At 41.6% G+C, this 14,260-nt stretch overlaps 1 protein-coding gene across 6 annotated transcripts in view; it reads right to left on the bottom strand.

Annotated features, from left to right (window-relative positions):
- Positions 1-12,873, bottom strand: part of SCAF11 (SR-related CTD associated factor 11) — a 73,238-nt gene extending 60,365 nt beyond the window's left edge. For all 6 annotated transcript variants that reach the window (XM_060112150.1, XM_060112152.1, XM_060112154.1 and 3 more), the window contains exon 1: positions 12,641-12,873. The gene's annotated coding sequence lies outside the window, so the exon portion shown is untranslated. The remainder of the gene's footprint in view (positions 1-12,640) is intronic.
- Positions 12,874-14,260: the final 1,387 nt, after the last annotated feature.

The raw sequence follows: 14,260 nt of genomic DNA, 5'->3' as shown, positions 1-14,260 counted from the left end.
AGGTATGTGATACTTTTTGTTCCAACGGTAAATAGGAGTGTTTCCTTAATTTTTCTTTCAGATTTTTCATCGTTAGTGTATAGGAATGCAAGAGATTTCTGTGCATTAATTTTGTATATTGCTAATTTACCAAATTCATTGATTAGCTCTAGTAGTTTTCTGGTAGCATCTTTAGGATTCTCTATGTATAGCATCATATTATCTGCAAACAGTTGACAAGTTTTACTTCTTCTTTTCCAATATGGATTCCTTTTATTTCTTTTTCTCTGACTGCTGTGGCTAAAACTTCCAAAACTATGTTGAATAATAGCAGTAACAGTGGGCAACCTTGTCTTGTTCCTGATCTTAGAGGAAATGGTTTCAGTTTTTCACCATTGAGAAAGATGTTGGCTGTGGGTTTGTCATATATAGCCTTTATTATGTTGAGGTAGGTTCCCTCTATGCCTACTTTTTGGAGGGTTTTTTTCATAAAAGGGTGTTGAATTTTGTCAAAAACTTTTTCTGCATCTACTGAGATTATCATATGGTTTTTATCCTTCAATTTGTTAAAATGGTATATCACATTGAATGATTTGCATATACTGAAGAATCCTTGCATTCCTGGGCTAAACCCCACTTGATCATGGTGTATGATCCTTTTAATGTACTGTTGGATTCTGTTTGTTAGTATTTTATTGAGGATTTTTGCCTCTATGTTCATTAGTGACATTGGCCTGTAGGGTTTTTTTTGTGACATCTTTGTCTGGTTTTGGTATCAAGGTGATGGTGGCCTTGTAGAATGAGTTTGGGAGTGTTCCTCCCTCTGCTGTATTTTGAAAGAGTTTGAGAAGGAAAAGTGTTAGCTCTTCTCTAAATTTTTGATAGAATTCGCCTGTGAAGCCCTCTGGTCCTGGTCTAGCCATTACTTTCTGATATATCATAAGTTATCTCATTTAACAGTTAGAGTATTTTTTGAAGAAGCTATCTCCATTTTACATACAGTGAAATTAAGTAGCTTGTCCAAGGTCGCAAAGCCAGTGGTAAGTAGCAGGATTGGAACTCACTAGCCTTTTGCCAGAAAATAAAACAAATATTAATCCAAGTCACTAAATATTAAAAATATTCAAACAATGAGAAGCAGTAACACCCTTAATGACTCAAATGACTACAAAATTGTTAAGCTGTTACCTGCCTTTTTCACTATATAACCCAGGATCCAGCACCATGCCTTCAAATGAGGGCCCAATAAACAGCTTTGAATGATTTATTAATATGTATAATAACCTTAGATAATATTTACTCAACACATTTGTCAGGCATGATTTTAAACTAAATATATAAATAAGTTATGCTCCATGGGGAAAAAAGTAACACTTTAAAAATGAATAGGAAGACAGAAGTTCTCAGCAGATAAATAGTAACTATATTAAAAAAAAAAAAGGGGGAATTTCAGAAGTGAAAAATACAATGTCTGAAATAATATCTCAATAACAGGATGGAAATGCAAAGGAATGAGTCAGTGAATGTGAAGATACAATAGAAGTGATCTAATTTGAAGAACACAGATATAAAAGACTGAAAGAAAATGAAGAGTCTCAGGGTCCTATGGACAACATCCAAAGTTCTAATCATGTCCAGAAAAAGGAGAAAGAGATTGGAACAGGAAAAAATATTTGAAGAAATAATGTCCAAAAAACCTCCCTAACTTGGTGAAAGGCACAAATTTAAAAAACTGACAGAGTTTTGTGTACATCAAATAAGACTAACTCAAAAGAAAAATGAAACGAAAATGGAAAAGATATTTCAGTGAAAAAAACTAAGAAAATTTATCACCGGCAGGGCTACTTTAAAAGAGAGGCTAAAGGAAGTGCTTCAGGCTTAAGAGAAATGACACGAGAGAAAACTGAAGTTTCATTTACAAAGAACAACAACAAAATAGTAACTATTTAGGAACATTTAAGAAACTACTTTTTCTCCTCTAAAGTCCTTTTAAAAAGTATATGATCATTGAAAACAAAAATTGCATAATTGTCTAATGGGATTTTCATTGCATGTATACGTGTAATACATATAACAACATAAGATAAATGTCACTGGGGAATTACAGGGCTTCTACATTTACTTCACCCGGTAAATATGAATTCTAAGTAAATCCTCTGGCATATATATTATGATCCCTAGAGCAGTATTGTGCAACAGAAATATAATGTGAGCTGCATATGTAATTTAAAATTTTCTAGTAGCCATATTTCAAAAGTTAAAACAGATAAAATCAATTTAGTAAATTTTACTAACCCTATTATGTCCAAATATTAATACTGCAACATATAATCAATAAAAACATATTAAATGAGACATTTTATATTATTTTTGTGGTAGTAATTCTTTTAAATCTAGTGTGTATTTTATATTTACTGCACACTTCAATTCAAACTAGGCACATTTCAAGTTGTCATGAGAAGATCTCAAGCAACCACTAAAAAATAATGCAAAGAGATGCAGCCCAAAAAAAGGGCCAAAGATAAATTTAAAGTAGAATACTAAAATATATTCACCTAGTCCAAAAAAGGCAGTGAATGGGGAACAAAGGAACACATCATATCAATAATTACATTAAATGTAAATAATCTAAATATACCAATTAAGAGATTGTCAGCTTGGATTGTTAAAAAGACTGACTTACTTGGATCCACCTTCTAGAGTAACGAACATAAAAACAAAAATAAACAAATGGGACCCAATTAAACTTAAAAGCTTTTGCACAGCAAAGGAAACCATAAACAAAACAAAAAGACAACACACAGAATGGGAGAAAATATTTTCAAAAGATGCAACCAGCAAGGGATTAATCTACAAAATATAGAAACAACTCTTGCACCTCAATATCAAGAAAACAACCCAATCTGGGCTTCCCTGGTGGCGCAGTGGTTGAGAGACCGCCTGCCGATGCAGGGGACGTGGGTTCGTACCCCGGTAAGGGAAGATCCCACATGCCGTGGAGCAGCTGGGCCCGTGAGCCATGGCCGCTGGGCCTGCGTGTCCGGAGCCTGTGCTCCGCAACGGGAGAGGCCATAACAGTGAGAGGCCCAATTAGCTAAAAAAAAAAAAGAAAACAACCCAATCAAAAAATGGGCAGAAGATCTAAACAGACATTTCTCCAAAGACATACAGGTGGCCAACTGGCACATGAAAAGATGCTCAACATCGCTAAGCATTAGAAAAATGCAAATTAAAACTACAATGACCTCACACTGGTCAGAATGCCCATCATCAAAAAGTCTACAAACAGGAGAGGATGTGGGGAAAAGGGAACCCTCCTACACTGTTGGTAGGAATGTAAATTGGTATAGCCACTATGGAGAACAGTATAAGATTCCTTAAGAAACTAAAAAGAGAGCTGCCATATAATCCAGCAATCACACCCCTGGGCATATATCCAGAGAAAACCATAATTCAAAAAGATACATAGACCCCAATGTTCACTGCAGCACTATTTACAATAGCCAAAACATAGAAGCACCTAATGTCCATTGACAGAGGAATGGATAAAGAAGATGTGGTACATGTATACAATGGAATATTACTCAGCCATTAAAAAAGAATGAAATAATGCCATTTGCAGCAACATGGATGGACCTAGAGATTATCATACTAAGTGAAGTAAGTCAGACAGAGAAACACATATATGATATCACTTATATGTGGAATCTTAAAAAATGATACAAATGAACTCATTTACAAAGCAGAAACAGACTCACAGACTCCGAAAACAAACTTATGGTTACCAAAGGGGAAAGGTTGGGGGTGGGGAAAGGTTGGGGGTGGGGAAAGGATAAATTAGGAAGTTGGGGTTAACATATACATACTACTGTATATATTTATTATTATTTTTTTTTTTTTGCTGTACGCGGGCCTCTCACTGCTGTGGCCTCTCCCGTTGCGGAGCACAGGCTCCGGACACACAGGCCCCGCGGCCATGGCTCGCGGGCCCAGCCGCTCCGCGGCATGTGGGATCCTCCGGGATCGGGGCACGAACCCGTGTCCCCTGCATCGGCAGGCGGACTCTCAACCACTGCGCCACCAGGGAGGCCCATACTACTGTATATAAAACAGATAATCAACAAAGGCCTACTGTATAGCACAAGGAACTCTACTCAATACTCTCTAAATAACCTATATGGGAAAAGACTCTGAAAAAGGATAGATATATGTATATGTTAAAAAAATAAAATAAAATAAAGCCCTAGGATGAGAATGAAAAAAAAAAGGCAGTAAATGGGGAACAAAGGAGCATACCATATCAATAATTACATTAAATGCAAATAATCTAAATATATCAATTAAGAGATAGATTGGATTGTTAAAAAAACTGACATGTTGTCTGCAAGAAATTCACTTTATTTTCTTTTTCCAGGAAAGTAAATTTTATTGAGCTCCATGGCTGCCTTTAGGAACAGCCAGGAGGGAATCGTGATATCATGGCGGCGGGCGGGGGGGGGGGGTACGACACTCACTTTAAACATAAGGACATAGTAAATAAAAGTACGGAAATAAAAGCATGGGAAAAAATTACATCATGCAAGCAATAATCACAGAAAGTTGGAATGGCTATATTAATATGAAACATACTATAAACTTCTTTTAAGGGCTTGATTGAATTTGTTTCTACTTCATGTTGTTTCAGTTTTATCTAATTCTGTAGCAGTTTTGAAACAATAAAGATATTTTGTTTCATGCATCTTCCTCATATTACTCATGTTTATGTCCAAGTAACTGGACATGTACAACAGTTCCTAAAGAAATATGGCCTAAATCATTAAAGCTGTCCTATCTGTAGCCTTTTTCCCCCCTAATAAATTAATTCATTTATTTATTTTTGGCTGCATTGGGTCTTTGTTGCTGCATGCGGGCTTTCTCTAGTTGTGGTGAGCGGGGGCTACTCTTCGTTGCAGCGTGCGGGCTTCTCACTGCGGCGGCTTCTCTTGTGGAGCACAGGCTCTAGGCGTGCGGGCTTCAGTAGTTGTGGCTCGAGGGCTCTAGAGCACAGGCTCAGGAGTCGTGGTGCATGGGCTTAGGTGCTCCGCGGCATGTGGGATCTTCCCAGACCAGGGCTCAAATCCGTCCCCTGCATTGGCAGGCAGATTCTTAACCACTGCACCGCCAGGGAAGCCCCTGAAGAAGCCTTTTCTATGATAAGATTTTCAGGTGAATGATAGCTTACAAAATTTTAAGTTATTAATATTTTATTCCCAGTTAGAACAGTAGTTTAAAGAAACAATTTTCTTGACAGGCCATCCAGGCATACAAAATATTTATGTTAACAAATCATGTATCATTTGTAAGCTGTTTCACTGATCCCAGAGAATATTCAAAGCAATGTTGCTGTGGCTGCTCTTTTTGCTGTTTATATTTGTTTTTGTTTACTTTAAGCTGCTGAACTACTACTATGGTTAGGGTATTGGGCCTGGCATTGGACTACAAAGACAGATTAAGATACTATGTCCTTTCAAAAAGTGGAAGTGCAAAAATAGGATACAAAAGATGTACAACAAAATAGCATATGCTAAGTGCCAAATGTGAGGTACAGGTCACTTTACAGGACTAATTTAGTCAGAAAGAATTCATTTAGGACACTAATAGAAGATAAGGGCAAAGACATAATTATGGGCCAGAATGTAAAGGGACTTAAAGTTTAAGTCCAAGGTAGGACTTAAATTGTGTTTTGTAAAAAGTAGAGAATCACTAAGGAAAAGTCCACCTCTCTCTCACTTATCTATTTTGAGAGTAGTTTCTAAGATGTTTAAATTGGGAGTTTTGAAAATAAGCCAGCAGCAGAAAGGGGGGAAAGCGAGGAAGCTATGGAAAACTAGTTAGGAAAAAATACAAACAACACTGGGGAGCAATAAAGAAGGCCTGATTAGGACTAAGCTCCCCAACAGCAAAGGCCATGTTTCATCCCCAGACCTAACAGACACATAGCTATCAACAAACCTAGAGCACAGAACTAAAGGTAGAGAGAATGCCTACTTTATATCAGGAAATGAACTGAATACTCACTCTGGCACACCTTTGCACATTTAACCCTCAAAACACATACCACAGTACATTCTAAAAATTAAAACACCACCAAGATTCAATACTAGAACACTGCTAAAAAGGCTTGAAAATCACTCACTAAATAGAGCTAACTTAAGGCGATGAAAGATAGAGATGGAGTTAGCTGCTATTACCACTGGACTCAGGTAAATGTTACTTAAAATTAAAATAGGTGAGGAAACTGGGACATTGATTAAGTCACCTAGGAAAGGTGAAAATCAGTACTATATGGGACAATCAGCATTCAAAGCCAGGTCTGATTGACTCCAAAACCTATATACAAAAGAACTCAACTAATTTTTACCTTACTACTAAAATTACATTAAGAAGACTCTCTCAAAAGTACAACTAGGGCTTCCCTGGTGGCGCAGTGGTTGAGAGCCCGCCTGCCAATGCAGGGGACGCGGGTTCGTGCCCCGGTCCGGGAAGATCCCACATGCCGCGGAGCAGCTGGGCCCGTGAGCCATGGCCGCAAAAAAAAAAAAAAAAAAAAAAAAAAAGTATGTCTGAGAACTCTAAGGTAAAAGGAAAAATAAGGAGGAAGATCAGTCTTATCACTAAGAGATGTGAGAATCTCAAGGGGGGTTAAATTAAAAGTTGAGAACATATCTGGTCATTAATTTTCACTATAACTTTTGGTATAATAATCTTTTGTAAAAACAAGTAACTATAATCCTTAAAAGAACATGTCTGTATGCTGCTATTCTTCCTGGATGTGTTGGAACCCAACTCTGTGACCAAGGTGTCCTCATGAGGGATGGTGAAAGAACCCAGGGTGAGGTACTAGAACTCAAGCAGAATGGCAAGATGCTCTGCATGAGGTATAAGAGAAGCCTGGAATGAGGAATGCATCCTGGCACAAGGTGTCAGAGCCAAAGTAGAGTGAAAATGTTATGCAAGATGGGGGAGAAAGCAGCAGTGGCAATGGGCAACTGTTTACATACCAGGGATTGATCATGTAAGTAAATACACTAAGGATGATAATGTGAGCTAGGCTATTCCTTTTAAGAGAAAAGAGTTACAAATTTTGAGAAGGAGAAAACTAAAGCAAACACTGTGTATTGAAATTGGAGAAACTGGTACCAAATCATGGTTTTTTACATATAGATGGAGACATAAAAACAGCTCTCAAATCTTGGTTTCTAAATTCCTTTCTCCACTAAAAGAAACCACTCCTTGGAGAAATGGTTGATTCCAGGGCTGTGGCAAGGAAAGTTTAAGGTGAGCCTGGAACATTTTCTTGTGTCAAAAAGTAAGGAAGTGCTCAAAGCAAGTCAAAAGAACACAGAAACTAGCTTGAAGGGGCTTTTGGTCCCTGGCCAAAGCTGGGACAATTTGAGAATGAACAAATAGCAAGTTTGATAAGGAATGGGCTTAATATAGTCTCAAAATACTTCCCCACAAAGTACTTATTAATTACTAAGACAGGAAAAAAACTTGCCAGTGAAGAAGCTTGGGAGACTTCGCCTTAATTAAGTGATCAAAGTGCACATCATCAGTAAGGGAACAAACAGAAACTGTTATTATGCCATCTGATAGGATGCCATGAGAAAACAGTATCATCACTGTGATACTCCTACCAAAAAATGCACAATCTGAATCCAATCATGAAGAAGTATCAGGCAAATCCAAATCGAGAGAAATTTTACAACAAAACTGACCTGTAATCTTTCCAAGTGTCAAGGTCATGAAAATCAATAAAAGGCTAAGGAATTGTTCTAGGTTGAAGGACATTACAATTAAATGGATATAACACAAAATTATGAACTGGATCATTTTGTTATAGAGGAAATTACTGTGAAAACTGGCAAAACTCGGATGAGGTTTGAGAGTTATATGGTAGTAATACAACAAGGTTAATTTCCTAATTTTAATATTGTTTATGTAACAGAAAGAAAGTCCTTGTCTTTGTTTGGGGTGATAAGACTGCATCTGCAACTTACTCTCAAATAGCTTTGGGGGAAAAGTTCTTTGCATTGCACTTGGAACTTTTCTGAAAGTTTTAGATTGTTTATAAAAAAAAAGGAAAAGAAGATTATTTATAAATATTCATTTACAGCATCTAAAACTAGAATATAAGCAAAACAGTACTCCTTTCAAATGAGGAATATGTGTTTCCATCTCTAATAAGAAAAGACTCTGCTTTATTATTCATGGGATTCTTTTGATCTATATCTGCACTGTCCAACACAGTACCACTATTCTGTTCCCTGACTGCACTGGCTACATTTCAAGTGTTCAACAGCCACTATCTACTACAGTTACTATCAGCTACTATACTGGGCAGCAGAGATACAGAACACTTCCATCATCACAGCAAGTTCTACTACTAGACAACACTGATGCAGAGTTTGGGAGGTCAACTGACGTAACGACTAACTAAAGGCCAAAGAGTCAGATGGACTTGAGTATAAATTCTTAGCAAGTGCTCTGACACTTAGCAAGTCATCTGACTTCTTAACTTCTCCAGAGCCTCAGACTCCTTTCTGTAAAATGGATTAAATACAACCAATACTGCAAGGGGGCTGAAAAGATCAAATGAAAATTCATCCAAAATGTCTAGAACAGAGTGTTTGGCACACAGTAAATATCTGATAAACGTTAGGTCTCTTCTGTAATGTGAGTAGATAATTTCTTAATCTTTGATCCCAGTACTCTTAGATCTAGTTACACAATTACTGGAGCATCGGTTTAAAAATAAGCTTACTATCCTGCTTGTTCAAAAACCCAATGAGCTCCATGTTGTTAAACGTAAACAAAAATCTTTTTTTTTTTTTTTTTTTGGCCGCGCCACGCAGCTTGTGGGACTTTAGCTCCCGGACCAGGGATCGAACCCGGGCCCTCAGCAGTGAGAGCATGGAGGGCTAACCACTGGACCGGCAGGGGATTCCCCAAAGAAAAATCTTTCAGCTCTCACCTTATTCAACTCTCATCATCACTTGACTACTGACTACTCTCCCCTTGAAATACTCTCTTCCTTTGGTTTCTGTAATACCACACTCACCTCCTCTCTGACCTTCACAGCATTCTCTGGGAGCTCACATTCCTCCAACAAACCTTTTTTTTTTTTTTTAATGTTAGAGGCCACTGTGATTCCATTTTAGCATCTCTTTTTTCCAAGTTATATTAGCAGTTTATGCAAAAGAATGAGACTTGCACAGTCTCAAGTTTCAAACCACAATTACTATTTTTAATGTTTTCTAGCTGAAAGCATGTTAATTCATTATGTATTTGTTAAGTATCTACTGTGCGTCAGACATTGTTCAGTGTTTGGGGACAAAACAGTGACCCAAACTGACAAACCCCATTCTCATAGAACTTGCATTTGAGTAAAGAAAAAAATATAATAAACTTAAGTTAGTAAATTCTACAGTATCTTGGAAAGTGTTAAGTGCTATGGAGAAAAATCTGGCTTAAAAAGGGCTAAGAAATGTGGGAGGAGGGCCTGTGTTTTATGGAGTAGTCAAAGAACACCTCAGTAGTACAGTAGAAGTGTGGCTACAGAAAGAGTGAAGTAATGAAGTCAGAGAGGATGAAGAGACTCAAAAGGCTCAGAGCCTGGGAGACCATAATAAGGATTATGGATTTTACTACTACTGAGAAGGGAAGCCATTTGAGAAGAGAAGTGACATGATCTGATATATTTTATCAGGATCACTCTGGCTCTTGAGTGTTAAAGATTCTAGGTGAAGAAAGGTCATGGTGAAACCTTTTAGGACATTATTTTGTGAGATATGACAATGCTGTTTTTACATTTTATATTGAACTTTTATGTGCTTAAGTACTAGGAATTACAAAGCCACGGCTTTAAATAAGAAAAGCGAGGACCACAACAATGCAAAGATGAGTCTTGGGAACAGCAATAAAATGATAAAGGTTATTTTAACTCTAGGCTCTAGTCAGTGCTACTAAAAGTTAGCACTCGGATGCAAGATAAGATACAAAGCTATTAACTTACTCTTCAGGACAGAGGATACAATTAAGATTATTTCACTGGGGCTTCCCTGGTGGCGCAGTGGTTAAGAATCCGCCTGCCAATGCAGGGGATGTGGGCTTGAGCCCTGGTTTGGGAAGATCCCACATGCCGCGGAGCAACCAAGCCCGTGGGCCACAACTACTGCGCCTGCGCTCTAGAGCCCGCAAGCCACAACTACAGAGCCCGCAAGCCACAACTACTGAGCCCGCGTGCCACAACTACTGAAGCCCGCGCGCCTAGAGCCCGTGCCCCGCAACAAGAGAAGCCACCGCATTGAGAAGCCCATACAACCGCAATTAAGAGTAGCTCCTGCTCGCCACAACTAGAGAAAGCCTGTGAGCAGCAATGAAAAGCCAACGCAGCCAAAAATAAATTAATTTTTTAAAAAAAGATTATTTCACTGGGCAAGGTAAGATCCAATTTACATCACTAAAAGACAAGGGTAAGTGATGGCAGAGCTTACTAAAAGGAAGTTACAATGAAAATTATTCTAGGGCTGACTCTTTATTACTTTTATGCCTGCCACTCTCCTTAGTAAGGTTTTACAACTATTTCTCACTGATGAAACTAAAAAAAAGTTCAGTATTAGGTAGATGAGTAGGATAATTCTGCACTCTCTTATTACTAAAAGATGCTACTGATGAATCAACATCATGTAACAGCACTGATTCATCCTATCTCTGATTAACAGCACAGCTTTTAAAGAAAATTGCTTAAAGTACTGGTTAGTGCCCAAAGAATTATGGGGAAGCTGAATGATCTCTGAAAAGTTTCCATCTTAACCCAAGGACCCCATTACCACTGCCTAAAGGCATACAAAAAAATTTCCCTTAAAAATTTCTCCATGACATATGTTTCAGGCAGCATATTTAGGAACAATTTTCCATTTTCTTCCACAGTTCTTTTCCCCCTTAACATAGTGAAGAGTGTCTTTACAGCATGAATACACTTAGAGTAAGCAGACATCCAAATCTTACCCAGCCAAACACTTAAGATGTACTCAAATTCTTAGGCAAAAAGGTCACTATCTGAATGTAAAATGGAATGATTATTACTATACGTGCAAGCACCAAAAAATAATACAGCGAAAAAATGCAGTTACAATAAGAATTGCTAATTAAAAAAAAAAACCTTCATAATGTATAAACAAAATACAAAGTAAATTCAGATTATCTTTGATAGGATAGTATAAGACAAAAGAAATCCAAAGACAGTTTCATCTCTTCTGCCCAGTAAATTAAACAACAAAAACAAAAGTCCCACAAACTTTTTACTGAAGCTCTTAGCCAAGAGCAAAAAAAGTGAAATGATTAAGCCAACTGCCAAAGAAACAGGAAAGAGAAAGCAACAGTCTGGAAAAAGACTTGATTACATATCAAAATTTTAATACCAATAAAACACAAAAACCACCAGTTATTTAAGAATGTACTTCAATACCTTGCTACTGAGATAAGTGGTCATATGTATGAATTAGCTTCTCTTTTAAAATAAAAGAAATGCATCTATTAAACATGCTCTTTCCAATATTTAGTGAATTTCCCAAATTGGGAAAATTTTAGAACAGTATCTACTAGCCAAAGCATTACATTAAAAACTTTTTGGTCAGTTTTGCCTAAAAATCTTAGTTCACTAGTAGTATGACAAAAATGTTAAAATGCAATCCAAAATGAATGAAAAACGCTCACCTCGTAGACACTTTATGTAATGCTGTACAGAAATACTTTGAGGATATTTTAAAATTCCGCATTCGAGTCTGAATGTTTTAATCAACTACTCTAAATCAGACGCTTACTTTTGAACAATTTTCCAAAATGGGGAGCAAGACGGCCAGCCATCTCTAAGATTTGACTTCAACGGTTCAAAATTCCTAGTATCTGAGGAGGGGCGACTGGTGCAACTAAGTTTAGATCTCCCGGCCCTTTTGTTGTCAGTCCAGGAAATTGGTTTAAAAATCGGCGGTGGGAGAAGAGTTTGAAATTCAGGGCATGGGGTAAACGCGGATGCTCAGAAGCGCCGGCACTTCCCTAGTCGCGCACTCCGAGAGGTCACGGCGCAGTAAAGTTTGGTTTCACAAGCGGGCTTGGACGCTATTGACAAAAGCAAAGTCTCCCAAGTCAAGCGGGCGCGGGGGTCAGGGAGCGCCCGGAAGCCCAGAAGGACACGTTTCCCCGGAGGGAGGGGGTGGACGTGTGGCGACCCCTGTAGCTGAGCCTCTAGCCTCAACCCACTCCTCCAGGACCCCCGGGCGGGTACGGGCTGCGCCGGCGGAGGCGGCGGGAGGCGGGTAGGCCACAAGGAGGAAATGGGACGGGGTACCGACAGCGAGGCGGCGGCGGCCGAAACGGGGCCGCCCTCGTGGGATGGCGAGAGGGAAGGGGGGGCCCTCCCCGCCGCAGCTTTCCCCGCTTCGAGAAGCGGCTTCAACTTTCCTCCGTGCGCACAACGCCGCCTGGGCCGCGCGGATTCCGAAACTTTGTCCTCCCTCCCTTCGCCCCGGGCCCGCTCACCGGCTCTGCGCCGGCCCGTAACCCCCACCCCGCCCCGACAGCTGCCCGCGCCCGTTCACCCCCGGGGTCGGCCCGTGTTTACCTTAGACTAAGGTCGAGGCGCTGGATCCGGCGGCGGCGGCCCCACTGCAGGTCCCTAGGTCCCCGTCACGCCGCCGCCAAGTTCCCCAACATGGACTCCTTCGTCCGCTTTGAGGTGTTCCGGGGGCCGCTGGGGCGCCGGCTCTGCTGCCTGGGGCGGGTGGCGGCGGCAGAGCAGGGAGCGGACCCGAGCTGCGCGGCTCCGCGCGGCTTGCGCCACCGCTGCTCCCCCTCCCCCCGCCTCGTCTGGCCTCCTCCCTCCCCGCTCCGCGCGTCCTCTTCCCCCTCAACCCCCACTCCGCTCCTATCCACTCTGCCGCGCCACCACAGGTCGGCGCGCTACGGCGGCGGCGGCGGCGGCGGCGGCGGCGGCGGCGGCGGCGGCGGCGGCGGCGGCGGCGGCGGCGGCGGCGGCGGCGGCGGCGGCGGCGGGACCCTCCGCGCTTTCCCTACTAGCTCGCTCTGGCCCTGCATGCACGGCCGCAGCGCTCAACCGGACCGCAAGGGGGCGCTGGCAAACCACCGTTTGCGACAGAGGAACGTGACGGGCGGAGTCACGTCACGCGGCCTGCGAGCGAGAGGGAGGACGGTAGCGAGTGGCCCGGGCTTCTGGGAAACATCCTCAGAGCCTCAGCTCTCCTCCCAAGTCTCGGGTCGTGCGCATGCGCCGTGCGTGGCACGCTGGAGTCCGCCCTGCTTTGGCGGCTGTACAGGCTAAACTGCTGAAGACAATGAAGAAGGATCTTGGGGACCGGGACGTGAGGGGGGTTTGCGCGGCATTTGCTATCGTATCTTTATGGTAATCTGATATTGAAAAGAGTGTTGATATGTTGTTTGGTTGTGTATTGAATTTTCACCCAGCAGCGTTGCCCGCCTGAATTACATCTTGAGAGGAGGCTGAAGTGGCCATAACTTGTAAGCCCACCTCTTTCTTCCCTCCGGGTGGGCACTTGTAAAAGGCCTTGGAGAGGTTTCCCACGTGACTCATCAAGCCTAGGCATATCCCCGTGTCTTAATTCCCACATCAAAAAAATTAAACTTGATCCGGATCCACTTGATGGTTAGATAGTGACATGTGATGATTTATTCAAGAATATGTTGGAACGTGCGTTACTGAACGTGCGTGCCATTGTCAGTTCCTTCTCCGTTGGGTCGTCAAATCTTTTATTTTACCTCTAAAACACCTTTCACGCTGTTTTTTAAAGTCAGTGACTCTTTAACCTTATAGTTTCTCTTCCGGACAATTTCTTCACGCTCCTGACTACTCTTCCTGCCGTCGGTGTCTACTCCTCTTCTACCAGCGGGTCCTTGCGGCCCCTCCCCCCCACCCCGCCCACGCCGTTGTCCAGCCAACAGACCCGAGTGATGAAGCTCTGCCCCCGGGCCACCCCGCAGACTTGGTTCATCCAAGTCTCAGTCACATCCAACCTTACCGCTCGCACCTTTTCGGGTCGTCTGCCCCTTCCTCCCTTTCCGTGCGCGTTGCGCTCTTCTAGCCACCCTGAACCCTGCCTGGGATGACTTTCCTCCCCACTTTCTCGGGACCCCGCCGACTGGGTACCTCCCTGCGGCATTCACCCAGACTAGGCTGGCTGCCGTGCCCCCTCCTCCTTTCTCTGAC

The sequence above is a fragment of the Mesoplodon densirostris genome, chromosome 11 (genome assembly GCF_025265405.1).
Source record: "Mesoplodon densirostris isolate mMesDen1 chromosome 11, mMesDen1 primary haplotype, whole genome shotgun sequence".
In the NCBI taxonomy this organism is placed as follows: Eukaryota; Metazoa; Chordata; class Mammalia; order Artiodactyla; family Ziphiidae; genus Mesoplodon; species Mesoplodon densirostris.
This window is presented reverse-complemented; position numbering and strand designations above follow the sequence as displayed.